We start from the raw sequence: 14650 nt of genomic DNA on the forward strand, positions 1-14650 counted from the left end.
AACTTGAATGCCTCCATCTTATGATCCTTTTTAAGTATGAAGTCAGCATCTGGCTTGAACCAAGATTTTTTGACTGCCTGTGGGAGGCTGCATGTGTGGACGTGCACTACTAGGAAAAAGCTTATAGACGGAGCAATAGCAGTGGTGTGGGATTGGAAGCCACGCTACTATTATTTAGTAGTAGCGTGGGTAAAAACAGTGCGCTACTACTAAAAAATGATAGTAGCGCGGGTCTACCGTTCCCACGCTACTACTAAATATCCCCCCAGGACAGCTTATAGTAGTAGCGAGGGGTATAAAAGCCCTATAATAGTAGTGCGGCCTGCAATTCCCACACTACTACTATAAATCGACGGGATCAGCCAATGTGCCTCACTTAAGTAGCAGCGAAGCACCGTGACCCGCGCTACAACTAGGGGCACCGCACCGCACCGCAACCTAAGCGTGGGTTATCTCCCCTGTCCCTTGCCCCTCCCCGTCCACCGCCCCTCCCCCAACCAATCTTGCCCGGAACAAACGACATGAGCTCCCTCCCTCCATCGCGTAGCTTCCTCTCCCTCCCCATCCTCCTCCTCTCCACGCGCCCGAACTAACCAACTAGACGAGCTCCCCTCCCCTTTCCGCCGCTGGCGACCGGAGGCTCCCCCGCGCCCGCCCGCCCCGTCGTCGCCTCCCCGTCCCGCGGCTCCATCCCGTGGCCCGTCGCTGGCGAGCCGCCGGCTGCGAGGAAGAAGGCAGGCGCGGCGCTCGGCACACCACTGGTTCGGGGCTCCTGATCTGCTTTCTGTTTTAATTTTTCTCCCCTGTGATGGGTTCAAGATTTTTACGGTTACAGTTGGAGGCGGGTTCATAGGATTTGGATCTGCGCGGACGGGAGTTTTAGGGAGGGAGGGAGCAGATTCAGGAATCCGCATGATTGATTAGCTGATGGTCAGGGTAGGAGAAGTAGGACGATTAGCGGAATGGTATTGAGGCCGCCCCTGTAGCTAGATCCCGTCGCCTGGGGAGAGGAGGCACGGTCGGATCACTCTGCTGCCTTGGCCCTGGAGAACTGCCTTCGCTTGAGGGTGCGAGATGAAGGCAGCTGGGCTGCTTGATTCAAGTCAAATTAGCACGGGGCTGATTCTGACTTCCTAATAGCTACAGTACTGCAGACAGACATATATTCAGGCTATGGTTCAGAGTCTGCATTGCATGAAGAGAACTGAATGATGGTAGTTCAGTACAAACCCATACATAGTAAGGAGGTTCCTTCAACTGCCCAACAATGTTGTATTTATGAAATCATATCCGGACTGCTATTTCCTAAGTTTATTACTCAACTTATATTAAACTGTACTTTGCTTCGAAAACTTTTTGGCTGCTATCAGAATCAAGTTGGCACTTTTCAAAACCAAAAGTCACAGCGATTTTGTTATGCAAGTAACTTGATATAGCATCTGCTGCATCTAGGTGGAGTTGTGGTTGTTAACAAACACGCTATGTGATCCACAGTAAACAGTAACTCATGTATTTTTCACTCTTAGAACAGCATGTTTTTCATTTGATATACAAAAATTAACTTACATCCCTCTCTTCATCTGTTTCCTCGAAGTCCTTAGACGTCTTTCTCAAGTGCCCTCTTCCTGCAACCAAGCAGGCTATTAATCCCAACAACAGAATTTACAACAAGAAGCTTGAGTGATGTATTTCCTGAATGCCTTGGTATTTTTTAGTTAGTTCTAGAGGGATCAGTTGCTAGTTTGTAGCATTAGAGAATTGTGAAGTGAAGGACGGAAATCATGGATTAAGAATAGAAGATGGTATTGAGTATTGACACAATTAATATAACCGTGGTATATAATCATGTCACATCCCTAGTTCTGGTAATGCTTAGTGCTAGCATCTTGTGTTGCATCATGTTTAAGTTTCAATTAAAGTTGAAATGGGGATGGCAGAAACCCCAGCACCACTTAATCCAACTAGGGCTATTAAAATACTTTTTCAATGAACATGAAATGCCCTTCAAAAATGTTCATCGTCATTGCCTTGGTCTAGAACCTCTGAAAAAAATGGTCCACATTTTTCTAGGACAGCATTGGGTCACTGAATTAAATCAGCTATTTGCATTTGGTCATTTAAATGCTATATAATATTTTAAATGTCCAAATATTCATGAACTAAAATGTATACTGCTGGAATTATTCCAAACAGTAGCCTTGAGCAGTTTCATGAATTTTGAGATTGTTTTGGTATTTTTAATAAAGCCCTAAAGTTACACAATAATAGAAAACAGAAACAAATAAAAGAAGAGAGAGAGAGAGACCCACCTGACTTACCTGGCCCAAACCTACCTGGCGGTCCAGTTGATTGGCCCAGCCCACCACCGCAACACCCATGGCGTCTTCCTCCCTGGACAGAAGGACGAGCGTGTGCTCGCTGCGCGCTGGCCATGCACCCGAGCCACCTGCTCCTTCCGCCGACGCTGGAGGCTGGCTGGAGCCGCCACGCACCCCCGGGCCCTCTCACTCCTCCCCCGTGCTCATCCCCTCCCCTGTCCCTCTTGCGTGCACCCACCCGAGCGCAGACGCAGCCGCCGCTCGCCGTCCACGCGCTCACCGCCGTTGTCGTGCCCCAACGACCCGTCCCCGAGGTCCGCGTCGACGTCTTCTTCCTCTCCATCGAGCTGCATGAGCCCGGACGCCCTGTGGAGCCGTCTTCGCCCTCGTCTTCCTCGGGCACCTGAGATTGCCGTCATGGTTTCGTCGCCTCCGAGCCATCCCCAAGCACGCTAAGCTACTCAACGACCTCCCAGTGAGCTTCGCCGCATTTCCCCTCTCTTTCCCGCATCTTTCATGTCCTCTAGCCGTTGCGTTCATCGAGACCGAGAACCACCGCCGCCTGAGCTTGTCGCCGGCGTAGCTCCGGCGACCATTTGGTCACGGTAGTGCGTCCAAACGCTTCAGAAGTGCCAGGCAAGCAAAACCCCCTTTCATTTTGATACAATCCCACTCTCTCGCCTCTGCTCTCTTTACTGCATTAGGACAACAACGATTCGATTGTTACATGCTGCGGTAGTTGAACCCCTTATCCTATGCATGACCTGTCATTGCCACAGTAAATAGATGAAACCCACTAGCATGAGTAGGAGTTGTTTGAGCGCTGATGTGCCTACTCATTCATGTTTGTTTGTCATGCCTGCTATGCTTAGAGTTGAGTCAGGTCTGATTCATCGGGGATGAATTGGAAAGTGGTGAACATGTCCTACGGTGTATGAGCTAAGTGTGTGAACATGATTTGGTAAAGGTAGCGATGAGAGGCCATGTAGGAGTACATGGTGGGTTGTCTTACTGAAACCGTCCTCAGGAACTGAGTTCTGTGTTTGTGATCCATGAACAGCTATTACCACACGTTGGGCCCTGAAATATCACCCCGCTCGACTTATTAACCGCCCTTGTCCTCTGTCCAGGAGTTGCAAGTAGTTTCTGGTGTTTGTAGGATATGTGTTGGAGGCCGTGCGTAGTGCTGACCCTAGGGGTGGGCTATGATGCGGTAGATACACCATGGCCCGGTGTACCAAGTCGCCCGTTTGGTGTCTCGGGAACCCTGCACACATCGTTTGGGGCTGTGAGCGAAACCCCGACCGGATCTCCTCGCGGATGGAACCCGAATAGGCGATAAACCTAGAGTAGAGACTTGTGTGGTTAGTCAGGTCGTGGTCTACACCCACGTCGGCTTTCGCTTGAAGTCTGCCGAGCACATGTCGTGTGCAGACGCTAAGTGGTGGAAACATGTGTGAAGAAGTACACCCTTGCAGGGTTATAAATGATCTATTCGAATAGCCGCGTCCGCAGTAAAGGACTTCTGGGTTGCCTATAACAGTTCATAGACAAGTAAAAGTGGATACTCTAAAATGCGCAAGATAAGCGTGAGTGCTATGGATGGCGTCCTCGTAGGGAGACGAGAGCGGATCTATAGTGGTGTATTGATATGGTGAATATGTGGACTCGTGTGCGCCACCTCAAAAGAGTTACTTGCAGTCGTAGTATAGGTTAGCCATTGAGTCAAAGCTGGCTTGCTGCAGTTAAACTCCACCACCTCTTTGTTGATACTAATGCATATGTAGATAGTTATGATGTAAGTCTTGCTGGTACATTTGTACTCACGTTTGCTTAATTTATGTTTTTGCAGAGAGACTTCAGTCTCGCTAGTAGTTCCGCGTGGACTTCGACGTTTAGCTTGTTACCTCAGCTGCGATCTTGTGCCCTCGGCAGGGTCTTGTAGATAGTCAGGCTTCTCACCCTTTTCATTTGTAGTTGTCTGTACTCAGACAAGTTAAGCTTCCTCATGTGCTATTGCTTGTATGATTTGAATGCTGGGTCATGAGACCCATGTTTGTAATATCTTGCTCTTCGGAGTCTTATGAATAAATATTTTCAGTCGTAGATTTTGTTGTGATGCCATGTTATATTTACACATAGCGAGCATATTGTGTGTATGATTGGAATGCTTGGTATGTGTGGGATCCGACAACCTAGTTTTCTATCGTTGGTAGCCTCTCTTATGGGGAAATGTAGTCTAGTGCTTCCACTGAGTCCTGTTAGCCTGCTATAGCCCGGATTCCCGAAGTCCTGCTAGCCCAGTTGCTACAGCCTGAATTCACTCGCTGATGACCGACACGTTCGTTGTTGGGTCATGTATGCTTGTCCCTGTAAGTTAGTGCCACTTTGGGTTTAGGACTAGTCATGTCGGCCCGGATTCTCTGTCATATGGATGCTAGCGACACTATCATATACGTGAGCCAAAAGGCGCAAACGGTCCCGGGCCAGGTAAGTTGACACCCGTGGGGATACCGTGCGTGAGGCCGCAAAGTGGTATGATGTGTTACATGCTAGATCAATGTGGCTTAGGATCGGGGTCCTGACAGCTTTGGTATCAGAGCCTGACTGCCTGTAGGATTACTAAGCCAAACTGACCGAAGTTGAGTTTAGAAATGCTTTAGTTATATAAGGGAATTGATCGTGGAAGGGAACGTAAGGCTCTTTTTACTCTTTTACCTTATGCCCTTCTGATCTGAGTCAATCTTCTCTTCTACAGGGATTAAGAACTAGGCTTCTCATCTTTCTATCAAGATCATGTGTCACTAATACGTAGACTTATAGGATTGTTGGTTTCAAGCCTTAGTCCAGTTCCTACTAAGCTGGCCTCAGAACCTTGATATTGTGATGTTGAGTGGTTATGCCACCATTTTTCAGGATGTCTCAAATCTTTCTGAGCATTTACAGTCGTTATGCTGTCCGAGTCATCCCAGGTTTTTAAATGGTCTGATGCATTTGTAAATCCCTCCTTACCATTCCGAAGTTTCTTTGTGCCAGATCAACCACACTAACTAGTGTGTTGAGGTACTTCATTGCCTCGGTATATATGTTGGAATTATTATTATGACCTAGGTGTCTTAGAGAACCACCTTGTACTCCATCCATGTTTTGTGTTCTAGTGTGATGATTCTGGCCATCATTCTCGAAAGCATCCCGTGATGCCATTTAGTTAGTAGGTATTCTATTCCTAGGTTTTGAACCCCCACCCACCTCCTGTTGATAGTGTTTGCTAGTTCCTTCAGGATATTAGTAACCTTTGTGATAGTCCTCGAGGTCCGTGGTATTTCCTTCTTCCAAATACCATGAACTGCTTATGGCAGAAGTTCTTTGAAACCAAAAGATCACAACCAGAGTGCTCTTAATGAGTTCTCCATTCTACATTGTGAATCTGCCAGTTCTACCTTCTCTGCATGGGTTATCCGGAAGAAACCTGTTGAACTTGGTTCGACATACTAATCTATGCATCCACAACTCAGAAAGTTATATGTTCCTTTGAGTTGTTCCTCTTTAGTTGTATTCTGACCCTCGTCTATCAATTGATAGTCAAGAGTATGTGTGAGTTCATTCATCGATATCTATTACTCTTGTGGTCCGTCAAGTCATTCTACTCCAGAATGACTAGGAGAAACAAACTCAAGTACCTCATCCATATCCAGGATTGGGTCAAAGCAGTTGTGTTCCGTGATCAAATATTAATCCAGCTTTTGTTCTGTTCTACCTTGGAGTATTACCATCTTTATATTAAGATTATCATGGGAATTGCACACCATCCTATGAACTCTTGATACAGTGATACTTCTCGTCATCATTATCCATTCCTCGGTTCTATGTTATTGTAACCGGAACGCCGACAAGTGAATCGTGATGTGTGAAATTTATACTCCTAGCAACTCCGTTGCTTGGTAGTTAAATGGACAATAACCTCATTCTTAGCGTGTAGATTATTGAATCATCACCCTAAGGTTGATCGTGCTACCTAGTCCATATCTCTGGTGCACTCTTCGATCAATGAGTTAGGATTATGTCAATCTCTTGCTTAATTGATCATCTCATCTTGCCCTGAAAAGCAAGATTGTTCTCGAGCTTAATAGCATATCGGTGGTTCGTGATTTTCCGAATATCTTCTTGGAAGTATCACCAGGTTGTTCCTTGACTGTTATGTTGAGCTCGTGATCAAGGTTGGTTTTCCTCTAAACCACCCCTTCTCCAAGAATCTGTGCTGAATACCCTAAGCTAGTTGGTCAAGTTAAACAACAACTTGGAGAGTTGGAAGATGGAAGCTTTTTCGACCTAGCTCGTCACCAAGGGATATCTTTTTGTGTGTGTGTTGAAGAAAGATGATATCTTCATTGATTGGTCCTCGTGATCAATTGTTGGACCTATTCTCTTACCCAAATCTTTGATTTGCATATGGGCTATCGTTAAATCAAATCAGAACCAACGATATTCGTAATGTTGTCTTACTCGTGGTTGATCCCTCGAGCATACACCATTACATCTTTTGGCATGACCAATGCTATCACCTTGTTCACATAATTGTGGAATTCCACTGATATGGAAATTCTGATGAGTTGCTATTGAGTCCATCAGCAGCATCTTGTCTCCTCCATGATTCATGTTGAACATCAAGCTAGTGTTGGAAACTTATGTAAGCATTATGTTCATGTCCCATCCATGAAATACATGTTTGGTGTAAGAAGTGACTTTCTCCAAGTTCACGTGCATTAGGTGCAAGTTGCTGCCGTGAATTTGAGAAAGATTGTTTTTGCTTTCTCCGGAATCATCCCAAGTCAGTCATGCATGTGCGAAGTATTCCATGGTTTGATAGGCTCGCTACCTCCACTCCATGTGTAATTCCTAACACCTCAAGCCACTGATTGATTTGTTCAAGGAGAAGAAGTTCCTTCTTAAGAATCATGACTTATGTTAGGACTTCGTTATCCTCGATGATGGTTCCCCACCTGAACTCGGTAGTGTTTCGTTGTAAGACTACTATGTGGTCATGCTTGTCTTGGACAACGTGTTCACATGTATGTAGCAGAACCAGCTCATGTTTTGGAGCTTGCTATCGTAGTTCATTTCCCGAGAATCTCACAACGTCATCTCGTCGGGTTGTGTTGCAAATTTTCTTTTCCAGACATGCTGTCTGAAGTATCCTGTTACTAACCAGATCTGAATCTCAGGCAGATATGATGGTTGGAACATTCCAACATTTGCATTTTGTTCCTAGCTTGCACTGCCATTGTGCCATTTTCCCATGGGCTGCCCTTTTCAGTAATTGATGTTCAGGATCATCTTCAAAAGTGGTCCTACCATGGGTCTCATCCATTTCCGATGATAAGGAAAAATCATCCATTGCATTGTCTTCAACAAGGTAGTCCACATCATCCATCCTAGTTCGACTATGCCATTCCTTTGAACTCCGCCAAACGATCGATTGTGATTACCTTAGGCTGGTATGAAGAGTTTCAATGATCTAGATATCAAAAGTAATTCTTTTTGCCATTTAAGGGAATAACTCTACGAGTCGCCTCCTCTAAGGTGCCCTGTTATGGAATCATGGCGATTATCTCCTCGCTATTTTGAAACCATCCACCGTCTTCTAAGCATGGAATTGTTGCCTCCTAATCTGAACCTTCGTCACTTGCTTCTTTCCATCGCTCCTCATATGTGTTTTGTCCCTCAGCTCAAGAGATGTTTCTACGTCTCGTTCCGTGAGTTGATCCTGTGATCATTAAGATGATCCATCCCTGTAGAGTTATCTCGCTTTTCTGTCCTCGTGTTGGGTGAAGATCTCGAAAGCAAAGATGTCAAATTCAAGATGATCCAATGAATCAATATCTTCGATGAGGAAAGTTGGATCATGAAGATTGTGATAGTTCGAGTCCCCTCTTCCTTTTTACCCTGCGCTTGAATCTCGGGACGAGATTCTTGTTTAGTGGGGGTGAGTTGTCACATCCCTAGTTCTGGTAATGCTTAGTGCTAGCATCTTGTGTTGCATCATGTTTAAGTTTCAATTAAATTTGAAATGGGGATGGCAGAAACCCCCAGCACCACTTAATCCAACTAGGGTTATTAAAATACTTTTTCAATGAACCTGAAATGCCCTTCAAAAATGTTCATCATCTTTGCCTTGGTCTAGAACCTCTGAAAAAAATGGTTCACATTTTTCTAGGACAGCATTGGGTCACTGAATTAAATCAGCTATTTGCATTTGGGCATTTAAATGCTATATAATATTTTAAATGTCCAAATATTCCTGAACTAAAATGTATACTGCTGGAATTATTCCAAACAGTAGCCTTGAGCAGTTTCATGAATTTTGAGATTGTTTTGGTATTTTTAATAAAGCCCTAAAGTTACAGAATAATAGAAAACAGAAACAAATAAAAGAAAAGAGAGAGACCCACCTGACTTACCTGGCCCAAACCTACCTGGCGGTCCAGTTGACTGGCCCAGCCCACCACCGCAACACCCCTGGCGTCTTCCTCCCTGGACAGAAGGACGAGCGTGTGCTTGCTGCGCGCTGGCCACGCACCCGAGCCACCTCATGCTTCCGCCGACGCTGGAGGCTGGCTGGAGATGCCACGCACCCCCAGGCCCTCTCACTCCTCCCCCTGTGCTCATCCCCTCCCCTGTCCCTCTCGTGCGCACCCACCCGAGCGCAGCCGCAGCCGCCGCTCGCCGTCGGTGCGCTCATCGCCGTTGTCGTGCCCATCGACCCGTCCTCGAGGTCCGCGTCGACGTCTTCTTCCTCTCCACCGAGCTGCACGAGCCCGGACGCCCCGTGGAGCCGTCTTTGCCCTCGTCTTCCTCCTCGGGCTCCCGAGATCGCCGTCATGGTTTCGTCGCCTCCGAGCCGTCCCCAAGCACGCTAAGCTGCTCAACGACCTCCCAGTGAGCTCCGCCGCATTTCCCCTCTCTTTCCCGCATCTTTCCCGTCCTCTAGCCATCGCGTTCATCGAGACTGGGAACCACCGCCGCCCGAGCTTGTTGCCGATGTAGCTTCGGCGACCATTTGGTCACGCCAGTGCGTCCAAACGCTTCGTAGCAACATGTAGAGCCTCGCGGGAGCTTCAGTTTATCCTTTTGCACGCCGTAGCCCCGACCCCGAGCTCGCTCGAGCTTCGGCCGCCACTGTGGTCATCGCCGGCAATGCTACACGCCATTCTAGGCCCGGAGACCACCACCATCCGCTGTGCCGCGCCGCCAGCGTCCTAGAGCTGCCTCCAGCGCATCCAACCGTGCTCTGTGGAGATTTTCCGAAGCCCGCGGCCGCCGCTGACCTCGCCGGTGGCTTAATGCCGGTGGGTTTGACTTTATTTGACCAGGGTTTTGACCTCCCCAGAGTCTATGACATGCGGGCCCCGCCTGGCTAATTAAACTAGTTTAGGTTTAAACTTAGTTAGTTTAACCTAGGTTAGTGCTAATTAAACTAAGTTAGTTTAGTTAGCCACTGACATGTGGGTTCCACCGGTCAGGTTTGACCTGGACCAGCCATGTTGACTTGCTGACGTCATGTTGAGGCTGTGCTGACGCAGTTAATCTTTTCTGGAATTAGTTTAATTCTGAAATAACCAGAAATTCTAGAAAAAGACCTAAACTTCAAAAATCATAGAAAATAATCTGTAACTCAGAATGAAATAAGTTATATATGAAAAATAATCAGAAAAATCAAATCTATCCATCTGTACTTGTTTCATGCATGTTTAAGCAACTTAACCATGCTGTTTAGTGCAAAACATGATAAGGCACTATTTAAATTCATAAGTTGAGTTTGGGATTGAACCTTTGGTTCAAAATGACTCAAACCCAGTTGGTTGTAGTTGCATTAGCCCAACACACTCATTTTGACATGTCATGATCATGCATCATATTGTGCATTGCATTTATTGTGTTCCTTCTCTATTGCCGGTGGTTGTTCCCTCTCGATAGACGTGTTCCGACGATGAGTTCGATGACACCGATGAAGAGCTATACTATCTTCAGAAGTGCCAGGCAAGCAAAACCCCCTTGTTCATTCCGATACAATCTCACTCTCTCGCCTCTGCTCTCTTTTACTGCATTAGGACAACAACGATTCGATTGTTACATGCTGCGGTAGTTGAACCCCTTATCCTCTACATGTCTGTCATGGCCACAGTTAATAGATGAAACCCACTAGCATGAGTAGGAGTTGTTTGAGCGCTGATGTGCCTACTCATTCATGTTTGTTTGTCATACCTCCTATGCTTAGAGTTGAGTTAGGTCTGATTCATCGGGGATGAATTGGAAAGTGGTGAACATGTCCTACGGTGTATGAGCTAAGTGTGTGAACACGATTTGGTAAAGGTAGCGGTGAGAGGCCACGTAGGAGTACATGGTGGGTTGTCTCACTGAAACCGTCCCCAGTTACTGAGTTCTGTGTTTGTGATCCATGAACAACTAATACCACACGTTGGGCCCTGAAATATGACCTCGCTCGACTTATTAACCGCCCTTGTCCTCTGTCCAGGAGTTGCAAGTAGTTTCTGGTGTTTGTAGGATATGTGTTGGAGGCCGTGTGTAGCGCTGACCCTAGGGGTGGGCTATGATGCGGTAGGTACATCGTGCCCCGGTGTACCGAGTCGCCCGTTTGGTGTCTTGGGAACCCTGCACACATCGTTTGGGGCTGTGAGCGAAACCCCGGCCGGATCTCCTCGCGGATGGAACCCGAATAGGAGATAAACCTGGACTAGAGACTTGTGTGGTTAGTCAGGTCGTGGTCTACACCCACGTCGGGTTTCGCTTGAAGTCTGCCGAGCACATGTCGTGTGCAGACGCTAAGTGGTGGAAACATGTGTGAAGAAGTACACCCCTGCAGGGTTATAAATGATCTATTCGAATAGTCGCGTCCGCGGTAAAGGACTTCTGGGTTGCCTATAACAGTTCATAGACAAGTGAAAGTGGATACTCTAAAATGCGCAAGATAAGCGTGAGTGCTATGGATGGCGTTCTCGTAGGGAGACGGGAGCAGATCCATAGTGGTGTATTGATATGGTGAATATGTGGACTCGTGTGCGCCAACTCAAAAGAGTTACTTGCAGTCGTAGTATAGGTTTGCCACTGAGTCAAAGCTGGCTTGCTACAGTTAAACTTCACCACCCCCTTTGTTGATACTGATGCATATGTAGATAGTTCTGATGTAAGTCTTGCTGGGTACATTTGTACTCACGTTTGCTTAATTTATGTTTTTGCAGAGAGACTTCAGTCTCGCTAGTAGTTCCGCGTGGACTTTGACGTTTAGCTTGTTACCTCAGCTACGATCTTGTGCCCTCGGCAGGGTCTTGTAGATAGTCAGGCTTCTCGGCCTTTTCATTTGTAGTTGTCTGTACTCAGACAAGTTAAGCTTCCGCATGTGCTATTGCTTGTATGACTTGAATGCTGGGTCATGAGACCCATGTTTGTAATATCTGGCTCTTCGGAGTCTTATGAATAAATACTTTGAGTTGTAGAGTTTTGTTGTGATGCCATGTTATATTTACACATATCGAGCATATTGTGTGTATGATTGGAATGCTTGGTATGTCTGGGATCCGACAACCTAGTTGTCTATCCTTGGTAGCCTCTCTTATGGGGAAATGTAGTCTAGTGCTTCCACTGAGCCATGCTAGTCTGCTACAGCCCGGTTTACCAGAGTCTTGTTAGTCCAGTTGCTACTGCTCCGGAACACTTAGGCTGGCCGGCATGTGTCCTTTGATCCTGTGTCTGTTCCTTCGGGGAAATGTCGCGCGGTGTCTTTCGGAGTCCTGTTAGCCTGCTACAGCCCGGATTCCCGGAGTCCTGCTAGCCCAGTTGCTACAGCCCGAATTCACTCGCTGATGACCGACACGTTCGTTGCTGGGTCATGTATGCCTGTCCCTGTAAGTTAGGGCCACTTTGGGTTCACGACTAGTCATGTCGGCCCGGATTCTCTGTCATATGGATACTAGCGACACTATCATATACGTGAGCCAAAAGGCGCAAACGGTCCCGGGCCAGGTAAGGTGGCACCCGTGGGGATACCGTGCGTGAGGCCGCAAAGTAATATGATGTGTTACATGATAGATCAATGTGGCTTAGGATCGAGGTCCATACAAATCATGGACCATCATTCAGTTCTAAAGAAGTTCAGTAAATGTGTACGTCCCATTCTGTAAATACAATATTTTACAAACAATTTAGATACAACAACCTGATCTTTGTTTTATTTTTCACAAGAAGCTATTTTTGGCTTACGTGAAGGGATGCATGCTCTTCATCTTGCAGGTATGACTCATCCTCGCATTCTTACTTCGCCTTTGTTTCCTTCAGCTTCTTGATCCTAAAATTTTAAGATAAATTGTAAGTACTCAATATCATGTTCTTAAGCAGAGCTACTGTTTTTTGGTTGAATTATAGTGTTTTCTCTGACCTATGTATAGTGTCAATAAAAAACTAAATTACAAGATGGAGATACATTTTTTGGTGTCATCTTACATCACAGTAATTTACAACCAAGATAGGCCTACAATGTCTTTTTGATAGCAACGATAATGCATAGCTACAGATTTTGTCGAATACACATATGTATTTTGTATGCATGACAAATACTAGGGTCAAATAGAATAACAAGTAAATCATTCATTTTGTCTTCATATTTACTTGAAGGACTGCATGTTCTTCATCTTTGTATGCCCCATGTATTTGCTTGTAAGCTTCAGTGGTGTCATCTATCTAGTCTGATTTATACACTACATTCCTAAGCTGAAATATTTTTTGTAACTGACATATATAGTTTGAGTTTCATTCAGTTATTTATCACTTTTTAACTAAATATCTTTTTGTAACTGAAATATACGTGTACTTACAATGCATGTCTCATAGGGCCCTTCCCAGCGAGACCTAAGTTTAATTGAATATCTTTTCTGTCGATGGTGGTAGGATTTTATGCCCCATGTATTTAACTGAATATCTTTTATGTCGATGGTCGAAGGATTTTATGTCTCATGTATTTACAATAGTAATCTTCTAAATTTAGTGTTTCTTGAACATGGTCAGGGACTCAGGGCAATGGATAAAATCTAGATGCCAAGTTGACTTTTTTCCTGCGGATTTGCTTATCGTGAAGATGCACAAAGGGTTAATAGCTCAAGCATTTGATTGTTGGCAAAATAGAAGTTCCTTCACCAAAGGAAGAAAGTCGTCCCACTGATTCGGAAGCTACAAGAGGTACTGAAAACTTTGAAACTAGTGGCGATGACGACAATGATCGTAATCACAAGCACCGAAGACCACTGCCACGTTCTTGCACTATAGTATTATCTCAATCACAGCATTGAAATAGTATGATCTATTACTTCACATTTTCTGTATCATGAGGACCATGGCCACGTTGTGCCAATATATGTGTAGCCTTGAAAGGTGTCCTCTTAAGTGTAGTTACCATTAATGATTTGAGTTGCAATTAACGTTCTTCACAATACGCTTCAAAATCCTAACTGAGTACCGTCAATGAGTGTCAGATTCAGATCCAACTATGATGTAGCACTTGCTTGCCTAGACTATTTTCTGTGCTGCAGCATTTTATTTTTTCTATTTTTTTATTACAAATTAACTACTAGTAGCGTGGGAAAAATTGTGTGCTACTAGTATTTAGGATACTAGTAGCGCCTGGTATTCTAGACGCGCTACTACTATTTCGTTAGTAGTAGCGCGGGTTCAAATAGTAGTAGCGCGTGTGATATCCGCGCTACTAGTAAAATGTTAGTAGTAGCGTGGGTTTACCCCGCGCTACTACTAACTTTTAGCTGTAGCGCGATACTAGTAGCGCGGGTACCTGTGCCACTAGTAGCCAATTTACCCGCGCTACTAGTAGCCTTTTTCCTAGTAGTGGTGGTCTATCACAAATATTCTGTTGATCGACTCTAGCATTAACATTATCCTTTGTCTTATCAGGAATGTTGAGGATCGTGCAAAAAAGGGACTCTGCGACATTCTTTTCGGTGTGCATCACGTCGATGTTGTATGGAAGTTTGAGGTCCTTAAAATAGGGAAGCTGCGTGAAGGGGGTAATGTGAGTCCAGTTGTGCGTCTCACCATATCCTTCAAAATATTTTTTCCCTTTACCTTTTCCTTTGCCCTCGCCCTCGCCCTCGTCTTCGCCTATGGCTTTGCCTTTGCATTTGCCTTTCCCTTCACCGGCAGGCTTAAGAGATTTCAGCTGAGCAAGCACATCCGCACCAGAAAACGTTTGGAATCTCGTTTACTTCATGGACAACTTTGCCTTTTGTGAAGTTCTTCTTGTCTTCCCTATC

General features: G+C 45.5%; 2 long non-coding RNA genes across 2 annotated transcripts; both read left to right on the forward strand.

Annotated features, from left to right (window-relative positions):
* Positions 1-428: 428 nt before the first annotated feature.
* Positions 429-4424, forward strand: LOC141023282 (uncharacterized). Its single transcript, XR_012184070.1, has 2 exons — positions 429-761; positions 4171-4424. It is a non-coding gene; the product is annotated as an uncharacterized lncRNA (long non-coding RNA).
* Positions 4425-12613: 8189 nt separating this feature from the next.
* LOC123493949 (uncharacterized) lies at positions 12614-13834 on the forward strand. Its single transcript, XR_012184071.1, has 2 exons — positions 12614-12698; positions 13395-13834. It is a non-coding gene; the product is annotated as an uncharacterized lncRNA (long non-coding RNA).
* The last annotated feature ends 816 nt before the right edge of the window (positions 13835-14650 follow it).

The sequence above is a fragment of the Aegilops tauschii genome, chromosome 5, assembly GCF_002575655.3.
Source record: "Aegilops tauschii subsp. strangulata cultivar AL8/78 chromosome 5, Aet v6.0, whole genome shotgun sequence".
NCBI classification, from domain to species: domain Eukaryota; kingdom Viridiplantae; phylum Streptophyta; class Magnoliopsida; order Poales; family Poaceae; genus Aegilops; species Aegilops tauschii.